We start from the raw sequence: 15,534 nt of genomic DNA on the forward strand, positions 1-15,534 counted from the left end.
CATTTGGAAAAACTTAGAAAGAGTGAATATAGCACATGTAATCGATCTTATATCCGAAACATATGGGACACGATTCAGATGTCTCACATAAAGACTAAACCAGTCTTTTGCTATAATATTTCCATTTCTATTTGCCAAGTTCTCATAATTCAGATTATGAAAAGGGATGCCGTAATTATAATCGAATTTTAGAACGCAAATAATGAACCCAAATATAGAATTTCCTTATGTTGAGCCATTCCAACATGAAATTCATATATATTCTTGACTAAATACGATTAAGACCTCAATCCAAGCTTTTAGATTTGAGATGAAGTATAATTTCCTCTCCTTTAATTATAGCAAAACAACTATTTCAACCCCTGCAACCTCACGAATTGAAACTTTTGTTTTCTATAATTAACATTGCTAACTTGCAATACTTATCATAATTATCATGCTCCCACTAACATGTTGATTATTAGCATAACACTTATGCTCCCACTAGCTTTGACATGTACCCAGAAATCAACTAAACTTCTAGAAATCAATACTTTATTGACTTTCTTACCAAAGTTCAGATTTCTGATACTAGATTGCCTTGATAAGACTTTATCAATATCATACGCCTCTATTAGATAGCTCACATGTGTGTCTAAACAATTATGAAGAGGGATGTCGTAATCATAATGTTTAGACATTTTTTCATTCCCACAATTGTTATCTACTCAAAATCTACTTAGTGAAAGAGTTTCCTTACAATCATTTTCATGAATCGAAGAGAAACCTTATGACACTTAGATTTAATGGTGTATGTGTTCTTATCCATGTGAATTGTCAAAACCATAGTCACAAGACAAGGATAATGACAAATCCAAACTCATATGGATTGAACTTGTGCAATCTTAACTTCTTGCCACCTGGCAGCTCAAGGGCCTGCCATTGCTTCCAAGTAGTTATGCAAACAATTGAGGACATGTAGAACTCAAATGTATAGCCAACTTAACTGGAATGGGCACAGAAATGTCAGCATGATAGATTATAAACCTCTACTTGTGTGCTAGCGATGAAATACAGGTTTTATTCTTGATTACTTCTTGAAACCTTTTTCAGGATCTTTTAGACTCCCACTGTCTCCTTGACCTATACGACTTTCTTGCCAAATATTTAAGAGATAGTGTGGATTCTAATCAAGACAGACACTTAACACAATTAGCCTTAGTTGGTCTTTGTTTTATCCAAAACATCACAACTTACCAATTTCAAATGTACAAGAATAGAAAACTTTTACTCTTATATTTGACAAGTGTTTTAAATCTTCTTTAAGACATGTCACTCAAGTTACAATCTTAGAGTATAACTTTATGAATTGTTTTGGAATGAAGTATGAATCATCTTCTTGATTTAACCACTTCAACAATTCATAACTCCTCTTCTTAACTATCAGAATGTACTTAGAGGATGAATTGTGATAAGGTCTCAAAATCATTAAGATGACCTTAAAACATGATACTAAAGTTTCTCCCATCTTTTAAGATTTGAGAAACTTTTATCCTTCTACCTAATTTGATTCTTCTTATTCGTTCTGTCATACATTGAAAATTTTCCAATGTTTCAGAATTATACTTAAGCTTGTAAGTATAATCATATTTACTAAACCTTAGTAAATCATGACGAATAGTCTTATCCATCTTTTATGGTGGACTTTGACAAGTGCACAAGAAAGTGTACTTGATCCCTTAGTCCTTCTCTTGACTCACACATCCATGTGAACAAGTAGTTAGTCTTAATTTTTCCAATGCTCGAAAGTTCTCATTCATCATACTGTACAACTTGCATGATTCCAAGTTTCGGTCCAATTGAAACTTGGGTGATGAGAATCTTTCCTTATTTGGTAAATTTAGACACTACCACAAATGAACGAATCAAATTTATATTTCTAATATTGCTATAAACATACAAACATCAAGTTTTCATGAATGCCATTGTAAGGAGATAAAAATAAAGTAACAGAAACTTTTATTTATTTTAAAATGTGGAAAAAACTTTTTCCTTACAATGTAACTTGAAATGAAAACTATGTTATTAGTTGTTTCCTAGCAATCTATCATAACTCCTAAGAGTAGCTCAAGAATCCAATCTTCAATCAAGCGATAGAAATCCATCTTTGCGATCAGATTCAACATACTCTTTCTTTAAGTTTCCTTCACTTTTCCTTTGATTCTTAAACATCAACATGTGACCCAGTCACATCTTGTAATAAGAATCTCAGAATAGAAACTTAACCGAGTTAGATAGTGGACCTTACCTGAAATAGAGTCAAACTTATTGACTTTACTAGCCTTATGATCTTTCAGGTAAAATTGACAGCTTCGCAACCAATGCCCTTTCCTTTTGGCAATAGGACCATATGGACCCTCAGGTAATAGTACATGGGACTATCTCAGACTTAGCCTTTCTCTTTACCATTTGGTCAACCGAGTTGACTATGGCCGATCCCTTTCCATTGGGAAGAGAATGCTTTTCTGGATTTCCTGTGTCACTATTGTCCCTGTCCATAAAGTTTTGGGAAGTTGATCTCCTAATCAAATTTGCTTTACTAGTACACTAAATCATTTCTGATTTAGTAGCACCAAGCAAATAGATAAGATCATTAAGGGTCTTGTCATAGTCTGTTTCATAGGAGTCCCAAGGAACTCACTATGTGACTTTGAAAGTGATTGAACCATTACTTTCTTAAGACTTTGACACCCAACTCTCCCGGCTTGTCAGTATGTGACTTCATCTCCAATATGTGATCACACATAGACCTTGCCTTGACAATAGGGCTTGAGTGACCTTGAACTTGTGGGTTAGGGAGAATAATTGGAGGAGGTGGAGGAAGTGAAGTTCCAAGATATTTGGGAAGAGCATAGATGTCTGAACTAGACATCTTTTGGGAGATATTCAAGATAGTTGATTTAAAGTCCTTAATATAACACCCAATATGAAATATTAAGGCTAGGACCCAACAAACTATTTTATAACTTGGAAGAGGGATGCCGTAATCCAAGCTATAGAATATTTGAAGGTAGGTGAATGACGATTCACCAATTTCCACCATGAAAAACGAAATAATTTATTAGGTTTTAATTGGATTTGAAACTCCTAGATCTTTTAAGATTCATTGAACTTTTCAATGACATGTTTCAATCTCGAGTGTGCCCTTCAGGTTTTGTGACTGGGATGCTGAGGATCACAAAACAAGGTGTGAAGTAACCATGCAAATTACTTGGCACCCTTAAGTGTTTACCCCTCAATCGATGTGCCGGTTAACCACACACGCTCCATCGATACTATGATAAACATTAAGTTACCCTTTGCCTACCTTGTTAAATATGAGTTAGTGTGCCGGTTAACCACACACGCTCCACTAACTGACTTAAACAAAGTGCAAAGTGTAATTTCATGGATTAGCACCTTATTCACATTTTCCTAAGTAACTAAGATTGGGTATTTATAAAAGGTTTAGTTACTTAGTATTTATCATTAATACTTTTAATGAAGGGAGAATTATAGTCCTTGTCCTACCCGTTCGGCTAACGACCCTCCACTGGTCAAGGAAGCGGTGGGTGAGAGTGGACACCCATTAAACTGCCATTTTATAGGCAGTAACCTTATACCCCCTTATAGACCGGCTTCGTGAATGAGGCCTACTAACGGTAAGACTGACTTTACTCTTATACATATATATAAATATTATTAACTTATAATATTATAAAGTATAAGGGTTGAATTTTAACTTTTAAATTTCTAAGGTCTAGTTTGGAATTAAAGTATACATGGGGGGTAACTTTACAAATTCCAAAACTTGAGGACAAGTTTTGAAACCTTTCAAAACTCTTGGCTTTTTCATAACTTATGAGTTTAATTAAGGTTTAATGAAAAAAAAAAATTCAAGTTCCATAACTTGAGGACAAGTTATGGAAGACATTAAATCATTTAATGATGACATTAAAAATAGAGACTCTTCTATTTTCATAACCTATGAGACTTAATGACACTTTAAAAAGAAAAACTCTTCACTTTCCATAACTTGAGGACAAGTTATGGAGTTAATAAAAACCATTAAGATCAAATATTCCAATTAACACAATAATCAAATAATTTTTCTATGATCTAGATTAAACTCATAAGTAAAGATAATTCACATCAACAATTTTCAAGAAATTAGATAATCATATAAACTAATACAAATCTTGAAACTTTGACAATTATCCTTTGAAGACTCTTGGACTTCATAACCTAAAGAGTTAATAAATGAGACATTTCACATCCATAACTTATGGAAGTTTCAAAACTCCTACGATCATAACTTAAAAAAAAACTTTTGAGTTCCAAAATTTTATGACAAAATTTGTAACTCCTTAAAACCACTTAGATCAAACTTTTAAAACAAATAAAATAATCATATCATTCTATCTTTTAATAAATTGACCTAATTCAACTCTTGTAGTAAAGTGACTCAAATTTTACAAATAATCAGTTTTTCATAAAATCAAGTAATTATCATAAAATTTGACAAACTTCATGTTTTTTTTTCTTTTTTTTTTCTCATTAACTTGAAAAAAAATACGTTTGCATCAAATATAGTAGAAAACAACCCATGGCTCTGATACCACTGTTGGGTTTTGGTATAATACAACATCCTATGGTGCACATACAACCCTAAATACCTTGGATCTATGTTTTCACTAATTATACATGCAAATGGTTTCCAAGGCATTAAACCTATAACTAGCATGCATTTGACATAAACCATATAATATACTAGTTAGGGAAACATACCTTTTATGTGGCTTGAAGTCTTGATGTATTTGGCCTTAAGAGCTTAGCACCAATAGTATGAAATGCCTCAAATGGAATCACAACACACCTAGGACAAAGGTGGCTCTTGAGAGAGAATTCCATGCACCAAAACACCTCCATATTTCTCTAGGAAAAGAAGTGGTGATTTTGGCTATGGAGTAACCTATTTATATGTAGGATTCCAAGGGTCATGGGTATAACCCATAATCCATACCCATGGGTTTTATGATCCATGGTTCATGTGGCCCAACTCTTTATGTATCCATACATAAACTTGGTCCAACATGGGTCATAAGCCCAACACATATAAATATAACTAATTATCATAATTAGTCCCCATAGATTTAATTAGTCTCTTTTGATCACTAAATTAATTCCAAATTAATTCTTGATCGATACTAATTAAAACATATGATTTCATATTAATATATTATAACTTATAATATATTAATAAACCATAAATAACCTTCTCTCAAAAGTCCATCCTAACAAATTGTCCTGATGATATGCAACCCAAATGGACCATGCTACTCTCGGGTCAAGTACATACCAATAATAGTTATGGGCTTAGACATCTAATCCAACACGGCCTTGACCATCCTGCAGGTCAAGCACCTCTCGACGTACCAAGCGATTTCTCGCTTCATTCATGACCACCAGTAGCTCAAACTAAAATCCCGATACATCTTAGTGGCTCCCGGGTGAATAGAGAAGTGAGACTTATGAGCCTCCTCCATAACCGTCTGTCTGACCCCACCAGACATCGGAACCCATACCCGACCGCATCGGGTCAACAATCCCCGGCTATCCTACACAAATCGGGTGTTCTCGCCCCAGATCCTCTCCAGTTTCCAGTTCTCTGGTCGCATACCCTCAGCTTGAGCCTCTCTAATCAAACTCATGAGTGGAGAATCCACCGATATCATCATACATGTCGCTGGTGTGGAAGATCCAGCTAACTTGCGGATCAGAGCATTCACCACCACGTTCGCTTTACCTGGGTAGTAAAGGATTTCACAGTCGTAGTCCTTGACTACATCTAGCCACCTGTGTTGCCTCATGTTCAGGTTAGGCTGATCAATGATGTGTCTCAGGCTCTTTTGATCCATGTATATGGTACGTCGGACCCCATAGAGATAATGTCTCAAAATCTTGAGAGCGAATACCACCGCTCCTAACTCCAGATCATGAGTAGGGTATCTCGTCTCATGTGACTTCAGTTGTCGCGATGCTTAGGCTATCACCCGCCCTCTCTGCATGAGGACCGCCCCCAGTCCTGTGATGGATGCATCACAGAGCACTATAAAATCCACAACTCCCTCCGGGAGAGTCAAGACTAGAGTCTCGTATAGTCGTTGTCGGAGGGTCTCAAACACCCTCTGCTGCTTAGGGCCCCACCGAAAATCCACCCCCATCCTCGTCAAACGAGTGAGGGGTACTACAATCTTGGAGAAATCTCGTATGAATATTTGGTAATACCCTTCTAATCCCAGAAAGCTCCTGTTATCTGAAGGAGATTTCGGAACCTCTCACTGCATAACCGCCTCGATTTTGGCCGGATCGACCAAAATCCCCTCCTGGTTAACGAGGTGTCCAAGGAACTGAACCTCTCATAACCAAAACTCGCACTTCAAGAACTTGGCATAAAGCCGTTCCCATCTTGGAGTATAACAAGATATCATCTATGAATATTATGACCGAGCAATCGAGCATTGGTCTATAGAGCCGTTTCATCAGGTCCATAAATACTGTAGGCGCGTTGGTGAGCCCAAATGGCATCACCACGAACTTGTAGTGTCCATAACGAATCTGGAACGCGGTCTTCTCCACGTCTTCCTCCCTAACCCTGACCTGATGATACCCAGACCTCAGGTCTATCTTGGAGAACCAAGATGTTCCCTGCAACTAATTAAAGAGATCATCTAACCTCGGGAGTGGATAACAGTTTTTTACCATCAGCTTGTTCAACTCCCGGTAATCAATGCACATCCGGTGTGAACCATCCTTCTTCCTGACGAAGAGAATCGATGCTCCCCATGGAGAATTGCTCGAATGAATGAACTGCTTGCCCAACTGTTCCTGCAGCTGTGATGATAGCTCCTACATCTTTGGTGGTGCCAACAGGTACGACACCTTTGCTAGGGGCCGCACCTGGCACTAGGTCGATGGTAAACTCAACCTGCTTCTCTGGAGGCACTCCGAGCAACTCTTCCGGAAATACGTCAGCAAACGCCCTGACCACTAGGACCTCTGATACTGAACCTTGATCCCTGACCCGCGTATCCACCACATATGCTAGATAACCCACACACTCGTGCTGAATGTACTGCCTAGCCCTGGCAGCTAGGCAGAACCCGTATCCCAATCTGGTACCCTCTCTGTAAATAATCAGTTTGTCACAACTAGGAATTCTATGCCATGTAACAACAAGAATGATAACATTTGGGAACCAATAATGTGAAAGCATGTATGATGCTTATTCAATAACAACAAAATCCCCATCAAACACTCTATACAAGCACTTCAAATAGTCAACAAAGAATTGGAAACCCTAAAAATCCCGGTTTAAGTCCATTATGGGCTAGGATTTCCTTATTAGGCCTAATGGGCCAATAAGTCTCCAATTTGACTATTTTGGGCTTAGAACTCTTAAATGGGCTCCAATTGGACCCACTCCCATTTATTTTAACATTTTGGGCCATACTGGGCCAAGAATGAAATAAAATACCCTAATGGACCTTATTGGGCCATAACAAATCTAATTAGACCTAATCGACCATAAAACTCATTCTTTGATTTATTTTGAACTGTGAAACATCTCCAAAGACCAATTGGGCCGAAAAATCATCAATGGGCCATAATATGGATTTAAGCACAAAAAAAGGCCCCAGATTCTTTCTTTCCTGTACCTCTCTCGACCCAACTACAAAACTTAGGGAGAAAGAGTTGACTTTTACATGCCACCTCACAATTATACTTGGGATATCCATGCAACTATCTCATACTTCCAGGCATCTATCACTTTACTCTCTCCCCTCTCCCCTCTTTTTTCTTCTTCGGCCGAGAACACAAAGGAAAAACACACACACCTCACAAATTCTCTCCAAACACTCTCAAAGAACACTCTTCACTTCTCCTTCAAAGTTTTCATGATTAAGAGCTTTTCAAGGAGGTTATTCCACAAAAATCATCATTCTAGGTAAGTTAATGCTTGGATCCATGGTTTAGTGATAGTTGCATATTTAGCCTTATATTTAGTATAGATTTTTTTATCATTTTTGGCTAATTTAGTTGCATATCATGGACAAAAGATACTTAAAAGTGTTTGAATTGTGTTTTCAGTCCAAAAGCGAAGCTCGGAAGCAAAAGGAAGCAGGAGAAGCGGTTGGGAGCTCGGAAATTGAACGAGGAAGAAAAATGCTTAAAAGACAAGGTACTCGGCGAGTCGGGTCGACTACTCGGCGAGTCTCATCGAAGATTCAAGAGGATAAAGACCCCGTGACTTACCGTGTACGGGAATTAAGGGATGGACTCGAAGAGTCGGTTCGAATCTATAAAAACAGCTGTCCAGATCGACATAAGATATTCTGGAATCTTTTTGGAAAGAAGAGCTGCGATTGGAGAGTCAGAAGAACCCTAGAGATCGAAGATACAACCTAGAATTCAATTCCGAAGGAGATTTGAGGCAAATTCTCATCATTCTACTTAATCTATTGTTTTCAATCATGGTTAGACAATTAGAATTCGTTTTATTGGTGTTAATTACCTCAATCATGAGCTAAAACTCTTAAACTTCTGTTTGGGGATACAATATTGAAACTATGGTTTGATTTATGGTAGGATCAATTCAATATTGGTGATTTTGTTGATTTTAGCTTGTTAAAGAACCTTGTGTGTGAATGATAACTATTTTTCTGTTAATAGGAAGATAATTAAATAGTATGAACATCTTTTAATTGTCAACCTCATATGTTTATGTGACCACTTTATCATATGTTTAGGATTAATGAACGTGAAACTAGAATTAATAGAAAATTAGGTAAATTCATGTGTGAGCTTGTGTGATGACCATCAACAAGAGGTTAACTAAATGACCAAATTAGTTAGCTATTACAAGTCTAAATTAACCCGAATAAATAATCTAGTGAATTAAATTAAATTAGACAACTGGCCACTGTTTGAGTTAGTTTGTTCTCTAAGGATTAGTGCAGCGAACGTGAATCTAATCACTTGAATCGGTAGCCAATAGAAGAATTAATCAATTGCACTATTACCATAATATCAACCATAGGATCAATTGAGTTGAACTAAATAGAAGTTCCTTTCGTTATTGAATTTAGTTAAATCTTTGCTTTTCTAGTTTTTAGTCTAAGTAATAGTAGTAAGTTTCTAGTCTTGTAAAACTAGAGAAAACCCCTATTTATTATTCAATTTAGATAAAATTAGTCTTTAGTTTTAAGTTACCGTTCCATGTGTTCGATACCCTACTTATTTAGCTTTACCACAATTGATAGGTCCACTGCCTTTGTGTGTTCATTTTATAATTAAAAGTAGGTTTAAAACTAGTTGAGTTTACACACATCAAGTTTTTGGCGTCGTTGTCGGGAAACGGTTCTAAATTAGCACTAATTTCTATTTTTATCGATCCTTTGTGTGGGATTTATCTTACACAAAGTTAATTCTTAGGTAATTTAGTAGTTAGTATAGGTTTTAATACACATCCGTTTTAATAAGTAATTAGAAATTTTTTCTGTTTTTGCCTTGAACTCGCCAAGTGCACTCGTGACAACTCGGCGAGTCCATCGCTGATTCACAGTTTCAGTTTTTATTTTATTTTTGTTCTTTTTACGCGTTTTTTCTTGTTTTATTTGCAGTTGTTTCATGACCCGAGGATCTGATACACCTCTGGTCCCTCCTCTCGAAGACCCGAAGTCCGCTCTAAGGAAGAGCAAAGGAAAATCCGTTGGAGAATCCGTTTCTTCAAAGAACTCGCCACTAAAGAATCTGAAGTCCGTTTTCAGCAAGAAGAAGAGTAGCAATTTAGGAGCTTCCAACGCATCTATCGCAATAGAAGACCCGATCAAAGAGGTCACCGAGTACGAAACCGAAGGAGAAGAAGATCTCACTTTCGGGCACGGATCCGATTTTGACGACGAATTAGCCATTATCATGGCTAACATCGATGAAGTCCCCATGGGGGAATGGAAGAAGAGGATGCGTGACAATACCGGTCCAGGACTTGTGCAACCCGCAATTCCCGCTACTGCTACTTTCGAGCTAAAGGGCCACATACTCACATAGCTAAAGGAGATTCCTTTCTATGGAAGAGACCACGAAGATGCTTACAAGCACTTGGATGAAGTCAATGATGTGGCTGACTACTTTAATGTTCCAAATGTGCCACGCGAGACCTAGCTACTTCGTATGCTTCCAGTGACATTTAAGGGTGCTGCAAAAGATTGGCTCAAGTCACTTCTGCCCGGATCCATCACCACATGGGCTAAGATGAAAGAGGAATTCATAGACCATTTTTGCCCGCCTTCTAAAATAGCCAAGTTGAGGAAGGCCATTGCTAAATTTGAACAACAAGCTGGGGAGTCACTATATGAAGCTTGGGAGAGATACAAGAGCCTGCTAATAGCCAACAAGAAGTCTCCATCTTCTATGATGGAGTCAATGTTACCACAACGAAATTGCTCGACTCGCAAGGCCCACTCACAAAGAAGGCACCCCCGGTAATCAAGGAATTAATTGAAGAATTCTCTAAACATTCTAGAGAATACCACAACCCAAGAAATGAACTAAGTCAGGGGGTAGTGAACTCGGTCAATGATGGCATGGCGGCGATGATGGCTAAGCTCGATAGTTTAGATAGAAGGATGAAAAAAATGGATCAAAAAATCCATGCTATTCGAGTTGGATGCGAGAAGTGTAGAGGACCTCATCTCACGAAGGATTGTGACTTGGATGAAAATGGAAACAAGAAGGCGTAAGTGTTCTACTCAAGCGGGGACAAATACGACGAGAATTGGCGGAAAACCAAGAAGGAATGGCTCCCGTACAAAGAATATAAAAAGGCAAAGGAAGAGAAATACAAGCAAAAAGAGAGGGGTTTCTATCAAAAGGAAGAACCGGTGGTGGAAAAGAGAGCCGACTTAGAAGAAATGCTCACAAAATTTATAGCCGCGCTCGAGAAAAGACACAATGATCATGATGCTGCAATACAAGAGACCAGAACTATACTTAGGAATCAGCAAGCATCTATTCTCAACATTGAGAAACAGCTAGGACAACTTGCATATCAAGTGAACGAGAGAAGACCGGGTGAACTTCCAAGTAAAACCAAGAATAATCCGAGAATGGAGAATGTGAATGCTATAACCTCCAGCTATGGAAAAATTTTCACTCTTATGAACCCTGCACAGAAGGTCTCAACTAAGGTGCATGCAGAAAAGATAGAAGAGTTGAGTTCAGCTAAACCCGACTAGACTCGCCGAGTCCCTCTAATGGACTCGACGAGTCCATGCCCTGATCACAAATATGCTATTTCCTTAAAGCCTTACAACCCTCCTTTGCCATTCCCAATTAGAGCCATACCTGATGAAAAGGTTAAAGCATACAGAGCTTTCATGGAACATGTTAAAGCCCTTCAAGTCAACATTCCATTTGTTGAAACAATGCTTCAAACACCCAAATATTTAAACTTGCTTAAGGGTCTTTTTGCTGCTAGGAAAGATATGGCGGAAGTGGCGGAATTAGTATTGAATGAACTACCAGAAAAGAAGGGCGATTCGGGAAGCATCTCGATTCCTTGCCAATTTGGAAATATACTTGCCACTCAAGCATTCACCGATTCAGGTGCAAGTATTAACTTAATGCCTTTTTCTTTCTTTAAGAAGCTAAATTTACCGGAGCCAAGGCCTGTTAATATGAAGATCCATTTAGCGGATAAGACGATTATTCGTCCAAGAGGTGTTTGTGAAGATCTTCTCATTAAGGTGGACAAATTTGTATTCCCTGTGGACTTCGTAGTGCTTGACATGGAAGAAGACCCCAAAATTCCAATTATTTTGGGGAGACCATTTTTGAATACCGCATGCACATTGATAGATGTATGCGAGTCCACACTAACATTAATGGTAGGAGATGAGTCATCGGTGTTTAAAGCTCTACCAGAGATTAAGCAAGAAGACACAAGAAAAGAAGAAGTTTCCTCTAGTGATTTGGATGATGAAATACTACAAAAAGAACTTGCACTCTTGCAAGAAGAAGATCCAAGTAAGTTTTTGCTATCGTTCGAAGAAAACTTTGATGCTGATAAAGACTTAGAAGAGATGGAGAGGTTGCTTGGGGGAGCTGCTCCAGAAGAAACAAAGGATTTTATGGAATACGCTCCGACTCGCCGAGTCGCTTTGACAGACTCGACGAGTCCCGTCGAAAAGTGCAGAAAAGAAGACAACCTTGACTTGCTTGTTACCAGCTCCTTGCATGTTCTTGACATGAAGATCTGTCCTAATACTTTGGAAGGTCCAGCAGCAGATGGCGGAGTTCTTGGAAAACATTATGACTTCCAAAATGTTCAAATAGCTTACCTTAATTCAATTATGCAAGAAGATGAGGTAACTCAACTTGACGAAGAGGCAAGCTTGGGAGAAAAGGAGAATGCAAAGGCGTGGAATGGTAATACTAATAACTCATCCACAAATAGAGTGATCAAGTTAACCAAACCTCGAGCCCGAGTGTTTTCTACATATGAAGTCATTAAGTTTGAAGAAAAGGAAGTTCAAAGGATGGGTCCGAAGAGTGGGGTGAAGAAAAAGAAGGCTGGAAAACGGATCAAACATACAATTAAAGAAGATACCACACGGAAAAAGAGAGAAGAATTACGACGGGCATATAAGAGGAAGGTGCACGCTTATAAGACAAAGTATAAACCGCAAAAGATTAGGCGTGCATTCCTGATGCAGGAAAATGAAGAAATGTAGATGGGAAGGAGTGCAGCTAACGACTCCTTAAAAAGAAGCGCTTGGCAGGAGGCAACCCGTTATGAGAGTTTGCTTTCTTTCTGGTTTTTTTTTTTTTTTTTTTTTTTTTTTTTTTTTTTTTTTTTTTTTTTAGTTTTTCGTTTTTAGGATTTTTAAATCTTCATCTTCTTCATTATTCAAAATGATTGCTTGAGGGCCTGCATGGTTTGAGTGTGGGGTGGGCTGAAGTTAATTTTTAAGAGGGAATAAAGTTTTATAAAATTTATTATTAGTTTTTGAAAAAAAAAATCAGTGACTCGGCGAGTGGGGTGACTTACTCGACGAGTCCATTCAAAACTCAGAGATCTAAAATCGCGACACGACTCAGTGAGTCGAACCCTGACGCGACGTGTCACCGTTATTTACTGAAAAAAGATAATAAATATTTTACATTGGGTAAATAGGGTTTTAACCCCAATTTCAAACACACACAGCCGACACACTCGACGGGTGCATCTCTCTCTCAAATTTTTATCTTTCTCCCTATTTTCTTCCATTGTCTTCCAAGTTTCGAAATCTAGCAATCAAGGTATGTAATCTCTTCTATTTTACTGTTAAAGTTTCAATTTCTAGTGTTTTATAGTGTTAATTTTGAAAATCTAGGATTTTTAGGGTTTCGATTTTCACTCAATTAGGATATTTTACATGAAATTTCTTGCACTAGTATACTGTATGAACATCCCGAGACAAACCCCAGTAGGAAATTTTGAGTGTTATAGGTAAAATTGGACTGACCCGTCGACTGACTCGTGCAGTTCGTCGGACTCACCGAGTCTTTTCATAGACTCGCCGAGTCGAGTCGTGGACCCAGATATATCTGTTTACTGTATTCCTGTGATAATGGATTATTGGTGTTTTATGTTCTGCAGGAATATGTTTTCAAGAGGTCAGAGCTCAAGTGGAAACCAAGGAGATTTTCCTTGGTTGAATTTCCCTCAGATTGAATCTGCTTCCACGATGACAAGATGGAGGAAGGGGCTGGCTGAGATTAGGAAGAAGGAGGTTTATGTACCTAATAGGATTGACTGGGATTGGTTAAAGAATGTCCGATATGAGGAAGAGTTGGCGCCTTACCTTTTTAAGGAATTTACTTACGATGGAGTGTCAATTATATGTGATGGATGGAGTCGAGTTTTCAGAATTCATGAGTCGGTGTTTCGAGAAATCTGCTGGGAATTTTTCTCCATGGTATCTTTCTGAGGAGGAGATGATTGCTACCACCCCGAGAGCTTTAGTTTTTGTCTTGGGGGGAGGGGGGGGGGGAATTCCATCAATGTTCTGTCATTGAACTTGCATGTCGATTGGGGATTTATGACCAACCATTGGTCAGTATTACTATCTTCTGCGCCTTCTTGGAACAATATCATAAGGTGTTCCCCAACGGTTTTACAAGTACTGGTTGGTGGAACACAATCGCCAACAAATTATATATTCCGAAATCGGCTCAAGAAGGGAGCATTAGGTCACCCACACACCGCCTCATCCACCGCCTTATCTCCACTACAATCAATCAAAGAAAGGACGAAGACAAGGTTTCCAACCTTAACGTATTTTATCTTTGGAGTATCATCACGCCCGACACCTTCTGCAACATTCTATGGTGTTTGGCCTCTTACTTAGCGGAGGGCGCCGTCAAGGACCGGAAAACCTCCAAGATTGATGGTGAAATGTTCGTGACCCGGTTAGCCAACTCCTATGGGTTGATGACCCGCGGTGCATGGAACTTGATGACAATGATTCCCGCCCCTCCCTTTAATCCTATTCTTTTTCGGAGGGCAAGAATTATTGCAGATTATGGCCGTGGTCATTATGCTATCCCGCATGACGATCCGGTGGTCGTGCCCGAAGCACCGGGAAGGAGGGTTAGATCGAGACATGAGCGGGAAGTGGAGGAGGAACCGCCGGTGATTCCGGTGGACAATGATGAAGTGCCAATGGATTGGTACAATGTCGAGATGAGGCGGCTACAAGACCAAATTGCGAGGGGTATAAATTTCAGCAATGAATCCCACGTGCGGCTTTTTGACCATTTTCAGATTCCACACATTGATTGGGGTAACTTCCCCTACATACCATCTTGGGACGAAATCATTAATGAAAGGCGGAGTGGAGCTAGTGGGAGCGGGGCTGCACATGGCAATGATGAGGAAGAGGATGATGATTCGTTTTTTTTGTTTTGTTTTGATTGAACAATTTGTTTTTGTTTTTATTTTGTTTGGTGTGTTTTGAATTCTTAATTAGGACTTAAATTCATGTGCTTGATGTTTGCCTTGGTGTCTTTCAGATTTTGGATTAGGAATGCTTGCATAAAGGGTTTAGAGTTTGAGAGAAAGAAAAAAAGAGTGGAAAAGAGTCAAGAAAGGGCAAAGTTTAGAGTTAAGGTGTCGAGTCCGGTCCTAAGGGACATGAGTGAATAATTCTGGAAGTTATGGGAAGTTCTTGAGGTTTATCACAAGCTGGAATAAGTGTAGAATTTTTATTTTTTCCACCCAGCACAGACTCGCCGAGTGCACTAAGCAAACTCGACGTGTCTCAATATATGTTCATACTTTCGAGGCTTTCCGCGACTATACTCGACGGATCGTTTATATGAATCGACGAGTCACTTATTTTTACACCGTGAAGACTGTTGATTCGATGCTGTTGGACATACCACTCAACCACTTTATCCTTGCAATCAATT

This window comes from Lactuca serriola, chromosome 4 (genome assembly GCF_051521515.1).
Source record: "Lactuca serriola cultivar US96UC23 chromosome 4, Lser_US96UC23_V15, whole genome shotgun sequence".
NCBI classification, from domain to species: Eukaryota; Viridiplantae; Streptophyta; class Magnoliopsida; order Asterales; family Asteraceae; genus Lactuca; species Lactuca serriola.